The following is a 6,165-nucleotide window of genomic DNA, read 5'->3' as shown; positions in this document are numbered from 1 at the left end:
GGCTCCCTGCCTCCATTCTCAAGTTACAAGGTTAAAAGCGCCCCCCACTTCACAGCTATGGGGGCGGGGCGGGTTTGTGGTGGTGGTGCTGAAGCAAAGAACCATCTGGTTCAGATCATGACTGCTTCCAGGACCCCCATCAAACCAGAGGTGCCTCCCCCACCCCCACCTCTCCCGGATAGCCCACTGGGAAACCCGGGGACAGGTCCAGGTAGGGGGTCACCGGAGGAAATACATGCCGCCGGAGGAAGGTGAGGGTACACACAGAAATGCCACCTGACTGAGGCCCGCCGGTGCCACCTCTCTGTCCCTGGCTCCTTCCCTCCTCGAATCCTGAACACGGCTTTGAGTGACTGCAATTGAGATCACCGCCTACAGACCCCGCGCCTTCCTCCGCGAAGAGCCCCCTCTCAAACTTGGCAGCAAGAGCAAGCGAGGCTTAGGGGCGTGGTCTGCCAACCTCTGGGAGCCGCCGTCTCCATAAAGGTGGGAGGTGCCCTGCATCTCAGAGGGGCTTCAGAGCCCACTGGGCAGTCAGGGGGAGGCTAGACAACTGTCCCAGAGACCAGATGAGAGCGGAAGTTACTGGCCAGGAAAGATTGTTCCCTGGAGTCGCCAGAGGGAACCCCCCTGGTGGGCTTCGGCCGAAAGCGGCTACCTGGCTCCTTGGTGCCACCAGCACCTCGGGCTCCCCGACACCACCACCCCCACACCCCCACACACACCCCGAGTGTCTCTCCTGCAGCCCTTCACGCAGGTGTACCGCAAGCAGCAAGATGGAAGGTGGATGCAACCGGCACGAAAACGAAATCCAACAGGAAACTTGCGCCAACAAGGAAAGGCTGGGTGACCCCGGGCCGACGGGGAGGGCAGAAGCACGGATCCCTGAGGGTACCAGGGACGCAGAAGCGGCGGCGGGGGAGCAAAAGGGAGGCGGGAGCGCCGCTCCGGATCCGCAGGACAAGAAGTTTGGTCCAGCCACAGGGGAGTGACCGACCTGAGGGCATCGACGGCCTCGGTTCTGGGGTTTGCAAGGAGGGGCATGCACGCGACAGGGCTCCGGACATAGGGTCAGCCTTGGCCAAGTTCCAGCTAGAGCCGTAGCTCGCTTGCTCCCAAGTGGGAAGGAGGTCGCGCGCCTAGGTCTTACCAGAGAGAACTGGGGCAGGGGGCTCCAGGTGGCGAAGAGGCCCCGGGCGCGCCGGAACTGGGAGTCGGGGCGCGGGCAGGGACCCGGGGGCTGCCCTCCGGGAGTGGAACGGGCGCGCCAGGCTCCGGAGGAGCGCCTTGATGTGCAGAGGCAGAAGGCAGGAATGGAGACAAGAGGCCAAGGCTGGCGACCCCCGCCCGCGCGGGGGAACCCAGCGCCCCAACCCAGGGGAAGTTGCCGGGGTGCACGGGGCCGTTCAGAGCCGCAAGGCCGAGTCAGCTGCCGGCGCGCTGGAAGTGCGGGGCAGCCAGGGGCCCCGGGCGCCCTGCATCCCGCCCGCGCGCCTGCAATCCCGCCGGCTCACCTCAGTCCGCGCGGGCCATGCTGCTCCGCCGCCGCGCCCTGGCAGGAAGCCGCCTGCGGCGCCCGGACCCGTTAGCTCCGAGGCTCCGGTCCGCCCGCCCGAGGGCCAGTCCCGCCCTTGCCCGGCCCAGCCCTCCGTTAGCGCCGCCGCCGCCGCCGCTCGGCCCCTCCCCCCACCCCAGCCCGGCTAGAAGGGAAGAGTGGGGGGAGGGGGGCGACTGCCCCCTCCCCATTCACATCCTCCCCTCTCCGTCCTCACCACCCCGCCCGCCCTTGTGTCGGCATGCTGGGAAATGGAGTCCTCCTGGCGCTCGGCTGCCGGGAGCGCACTGCGCCCAGAACTACCACTCCCAGAGGACAGTGCGCACCCGGCCTAAGGATTGTGGACTTTGTAGTTCTGCCGGGACTGCTGAGGAGGGGAGAGGGAGGAGGGGTCGTACAGCGTAGACGGCGGATGGGAAGTCTCTGTTTCCAGTAGGCCGGGCACGGAGCCACTGAAGAAGAGGACGTGGAGCCTGTGGTACCCCGGCCTAAGGTTCGATACCTAGATCCCTCAGGGAGGCACAGAGTGGTCCTGGGTGCCTCTCAGACCTGCCTGTGGCCAACTGTGGCCCAGCCTAGCTGAAGAGGGGAAGCAAACCGCACCCCAGAACTCCTGCTTATGTCTCAAATAGCCACGACCTAAGTAAGGCCTGCTTGGCATCTACCAGGTCTCTGCCAGATGGAGCTGCCACAGCCCTGCTGCACCCAGCCCCGAGGGGGTAGGCCATACACGCAGCGTGCTTGGGGTTTGCCCCCACCACCTGTCAGCCTTGTTTTCCACATCTGGGAAATGGAACGCCTCCCCATCCAACCGCACCCTTTTCTCAGCTGGATTCTTTGGGCCCACAACTGTTTAGGGTAAAGTGCTTGCATTTAAAATCTTCTCCCATCACCCCTCCTAGCATCCTCTTTCCTCAACTTCCAAACTTAGCGCCAACCCTTGATGAAGGTCCCCATTGTTCCCAGGTACCCCTCCCCTTCTAGCTGAGGGAGACCTGTAAGTGAAAGTCTAAGGACAAACTCTGGTGTGCACCAGATTGGCCTGGAAGACTGTCAGGACCCACAGAGTACCAACCCCAGCCTACTTTCTGATTGTGTAGCTCTGCGGTGAGCCCCCACGGTTTGCATTTCGAATCTGCTGATGCTGAGAATTGGTGTGGGGACACGGTCAGCACCGATGCTATGACGGATGTCAGCCAGAGCTAGAGTCCTGGCATTGTCCTTAGAGGAGTGGTTTGCTATGGGTCATCAATAGCCCTGAGAGGTTTTTTTTTAAGGAGTTTTATTGAGCTATGATTCATACATCACACAATTCGGTAGTTCAGTCATATTAAGACGGTTGTACAGTCATCACCACAATCAAATGTGGAACATTTCCTTCCTTCTTATCCCCATTGGTGTTAGAGACAGCTCTTCATCCAGGCAGACACCCGGCAGAAGGCAAGATGCTGCATCGGCCATCTGACTGACAGCTGCTTCAGACCTTGTTGCCAGTGGCTTGTATAGCAACCACATGCCCAGTGACATGGATTGATTTGTTGGAAGTAGACCCAGGACTTTCTTCGTAGTCTCTTTAGTCTGCAATCTCTGCTAATCCCCGTTCAGAAACCTAGAAACACACAAGGTGCCACCGGCTATGCAGAGGTACATGAAGCAGAAATTGAACCCGGGTCTCTCAGGAAGGTGAGCCTCCCATCACTGAACCACCCACCACTGCCCTCTGTTGCGACCTCGTGCTGCAGTGAGGCGCAGTTGAGTCGGTGCAGGCTCTGCGACCCTATGTACAACAGAATAAAATTGCCTGGCCCGGTGCCACCCTTCCAACTGTTATGTTGGAGTCCGTCCTTGCCACCACCGTAACAATCCATTTCATCACGAGTCTTCCGCTTGTCTGCTGACTTGCCAATTTAACAACCAGAACAACCAGACTGCCCTTGCCCTGAAACCAGTCTGTCCTCACAATATGTCCAAAGTACATACCATGAAGTTTCGCCATCCTTGCTTCTAAAGAGCACTTTGGCTGTACCAATTCTTTTTTTTTTATTGTTTTATTGGGGACTTGTACAACTCACCTCCATGTGTCTAGCACATTTTTACATATGTTGCAAATACCTAATGCATTTTCAAGCAGCTTTTAAAGCCTGTAGAAGCATACTTTTTTTTAGCTTTTAAAAAGATTTTTTAAAATCATTTTGAGGGCTCATACAACTCTTATCACAATCCATACATCCATCCATTGTGTCAAGCACATTTGTACATTTGTTGCCATCATCAGTCTCAAAACATTGCCTACTTGAGCCCTTGGTATCAGCTCATTGGTCACCCTCCCTCTCCGCTCCCCCTCCCTCGTGAACCCTTGATAATTTATAAATTATTATTATTTTGTCTTATTGTACACTGTTCGACGTCTCCCTTCACCCATTTTTCTGTTGTCCATCCCCCAGGGAGGAGGTTATATGTAGATCCTTGTAATCGGTTCCCCCTTTCTACCCCACCTTCCCTCCACCCTCCCAGTATCGCCACTCTCACAGCTGGTCCTGAGGGGTTCATCTGTCCTGGATTCCCTGTGTTTCCAGTTGGTGTCTGTACCAGTGTACATCCTCTGGTCTATCGGCTGTACTAGTTCTAACACAGATTTGTTTGTTCTTCTGGCAGTCCACAGTACTTCCCATCTTCTTGAGCAGCACAGTCCTGCAAATGCACCAGTGTTTCTGTGGCCTTCCTTATGCATCGTCCAACTTTGAAGATCTTGTTATTAAGTGCTGTCCACTTATAACTGTTCCAAATCATAACTGCCCTATGTAAAACATAACAAAACACCACCTGGTCCTGCACCAGCCTCACAATTGTTCTTATGTTTGAGCCCATTGTTGCAGCCCGTCTGCCAATCCATCTCATCAATGGCCTTACTCTTTATTCACTGCACATCCGCTTCACCAAGCTTAATGTCATTCTCTAGGCACTGAAGAATTTCCCGATAACGTGTCCAAAGTACAAGAGATGACATCTCACCTCCTTGGCTTTAAGGAGCAGTCTGGCTGTACTTTTTCCAGGGCAGGTGTGTTGACACTTTTAGCAGGCCATGGTACTTTGAATAGTCTTCACCAGCACCATTATTCAAATGCATCCATTCTGCTGTCTTCCTTATCCAGTGTCCAACTTTCACGTGTAGGTGAGGTCACTGAAAATACCATGACTTAGATCGCCGGGCACACCTTAGTCCTTGAAGTGACACCCTTGCTTTACAACACATCAGAGCAGCCAGTTTTACGCAAGGCAATGTGTTGTTGGAGCTCTTTGACTGCTGTTTCCATGAGCAATGATTGTGTATCCAAGCAAGATGAAATCCTAGAATGTCAATCTTTTCTCCATGTATCATGATAATACCTATGAATCCAGGTGTGAGGATTTTTGTTTTCTTTACATTGACTTGTAATCCTTACTGAAGGCTGCGCTCTGATTTTCATCAGCAAGGGCTTCAAGTCCTCTTCACTTTCAGCACGCAAGGTTAAGTCATCTGTATATTAAAGGCTGTTAAGCTTCCCTCTGATCCATTTGTCGGTTGATTTGCTCAGCATACAGATTGAATAAGAATGGTGAGAAGATACAATACTGACATTTCCTGATCTTAACCTTTGTTCCATTCACACAACTACCTCTTGATCCATGCATTGTTTCCATGTGAACACAATGAAATATTCTGGAAAACCCAGTCTTCCCAAGGCTATCCATGTAGTTGGTTATGATCCACACAGTTGAATGCCTTAGCATAGTCAATGAAACACAAGGAACGCCTTTTTGGTATTCTCTGCTTGCAGTTAAGATCCATCTTACATCAGCAATGATATCCCTTGTTCCACGTTCTCTTTTGAATCTGGCCACAACCCCTGGCAGCTCCATGCGCCTCAATGTACTGCTGCAACTGTTGTCGAATGATCTTCAAAGTTTTACTTGTATGTAATATTAATGATATTGTTCTTTATTTTGAACATTCTGTTGAGTCACCCATTTCTTTGGAATGGGTACAAATATGGATCTCTTCCAGTCAGTTGTTGCCCAAGTAGTTATCTTCTGAATTTCTTGGACTAGACAACTGAGTGCATCCAGTGCTTCATCAACTGCTTGAAATGTTGCGATTGGTATCCCATCAATTCTTGGAGCCTTGTTTTGACTAATGATTTCAGTGCAGCTTATACTTCTTGCCTCAGTACCATTGGTACTAGCTCAGATATTACCTCCTGAAGTGGTGGAATGTTGACGAGTTCTTTTTGGTACAGTGACTCTTTGTATTCTTTGCATCTTCTTTCTGTGCTTTCTGCATAGTTCAATATTTTGCCTACAGAATCTTTCACTCTTTCAGCTCAAAGCTTGGGTGTTTTCCTTTAGTTCTTTCCGTTTAAGATACACTGAACAGAGCCAATCAGGGGGCAGTATAGCACCGATGAAACACACAACTTTCCTCTAGCTCTTTGGTGCTTCCTTCACCCCACTATCATGACCTCAATTCTACCTTACAAATCGGATTAGACCAGAGCATGCACATTGCTACAGATAAGAGCCCGAAACACAGAGAATCCAGGATAGATAAACCCCTCAGGGCCAACAAGGAG

General features: G+C 52.7%; 1 protein-coding gene across 2 annotated transcripts in view; it reads right to left on the bottom strand.

The window, feature by feature from the left end:
- ST3GAL2 (ST3 beta-galactoside alpha-2,3-sialyltransferase 2) overlaps positions 1-1,577 on the bottom strand; it is a 45,610-nt gene extending 44,033 nt beyond the window's left edge. The window contains exon 1 of one of the 2 annotated variants that reach the window (XM_045293694.1): positions 1,515-1,577. The gene's annotated coding sequence lies outside the window, so the exon portion shown is untranslated. Of the gene's footprint in view, positions 1-1,150; positions 1,207-1,514 lie in introns of those variants that run through there. The other variant, XM_045293695.1, reaches the window with a different exon arrangement.
- Positions 1,578-6,165: the final 4,588 nt, after the last annotated feature.

Source organism: Echinops telfairi, unplaced genomic scaffold (assembly GCF_000313985.2).
Source record: "Echinops telfairi isolate 266 unplaced genomic scaffold, ASM31398v2 ScPeMD7_2291;HRSCAF=2852, whole genome shotgun sequence".
Taxonomy (NCBI): domain Eukaryota; kingdom Metazoa; phylum Chordata; class Mammalia; order Afrosoricida; family Tenrecidae; genus Echinops; species Echinops telfairi.
This window is presented reverse-complemented; position numbering and strand designations above follow the sequence as displayed.